The sequence below is a fragment of the Aplysia californica genome, unplaced genomic scaffold, assembly GCF_000002075.1.
Source record: "Aplysia californica isolate F4 #8 unplaced genomic scaffold, AplCal3.0 scaffold00401, whole genome shotgun sequence".
In the NCBI taxonomy this organism is placed as follows: Eukaryota; Metazoa; Mollusca; class Gastropoda; order Aplysiida; family Aplysiidae; genus Aplysia; species Aplysia californica.
In genome coordinates, this window is record NW_004797671.1 from 494051 (window position 1) to 495524 (window position 1474).

Consider the following 1474-nt stretch of genomic DNA (forward strand, 5'->3'; position numbering starts at 1 on the left):
AGACAGACAGACAGACAGACAGACAGACAGACAGACAGACAGACAGACAGACAGAGACAGAGAAGCAAAGTCAAGACAAAGGAAACCATATATCTAATAACAGATGGAAAACTACTAGATCTACGTAAATTCTTTGTATCCAGTGACAAACCAGGATCAGAGAAAATAAAACAAACAAAAAACAAGCTATGAAACTGCACACAAACAAACAAAAAACTGTGTAAAACTAGATAATCTACTGACATGGAAGAGAAACATTATTTACATACTATCTTAATTCTATATGGTCACCCTGTGTCACAAATGTTTGAATAATAATGCGCCATCATTATTATTTATCAAATCTGTTGAGACTGTAAATTCCAACTCGCAGTTTAAGGTCATCAGCTGACCAAAAAAGAAAATATTATTTTACAATCTATGAAACTTAAAACAATTGGTGAAAGGGCATTAATTGAATACCAAGGTCCCAAGATCTGGAATGCTTTACCAAGTACTTTAAGAGAGATCTTTTGATTCATTCAGTTAAATGTCAACTGAAGTCATTTCTGTTTATAAATAAAAAAGAGTGATTTTCTTTTAGTCAGAACACACCGTTTTATGTTACTGTTGTACGTTTTACGGTATTGTAACGCGCTCAGAGCCTGTGTACTTTAATCGGAGTTGAGCGCTATATAAATATCATTAATTATTATTATTATTATCATTATTATTATTAATTATTATTATTATCACTATTGTATACAGGCGTCTGTGGTGTAGCAGTTAGAAATAGAGCCGGTGCACGTAGGTTGGCCGAGTTCGATTCCCTTATGGGGAAAATTCGTGTCGAGTATCTCATTCTTCTTGCTGGGAAGTTGTATTCTTCTCAGCCCGAGTTGACTCTGACATTATCCGAAACCCGCCTCCGAAATGATGTGCTATTAAAATATTCGATGATCTAAATTGTGTCGATAGGGACGTAATCAGCTTGCATGTTAAAACAGCCTACAACAGAAATTTAAAAAAAGGTTGGTTATATCACCCTGATGTGTAACACTTTTCTACGGTCTCTCATTCATAATATTGTCATATATACATGTATAATATATTTTATATTATAATAGCCAGCATCGTGGGTGGTTGGCGGGTGCTCTGGTGTGGTTTGCTTCTCCCTTCCTATCAAACATCTATCGTCCTTATCTCCCCTTCTTCTTTTTTATGTTTGTCACATGTACTCTCTTGTAACACCTCTAATCTTCTGGCGCTCATATGACCTTATACAGTTGCGAGCGCCGTAAAACCCTCTACTAAAACAAACAAAAACCAGCATCGTTTAAATACTTTATCCATTGTCCTTTTATGCACTCATCCCCCTCATCTCGCCTCCCCCACCCCCTCCCTTCCCTAATCCCCCAGCACGTGTCTCTACATCATATAATCATCATTTTTATTCGTTCAACATACTACCACCACGCCCCCCTCCCCACCTCTT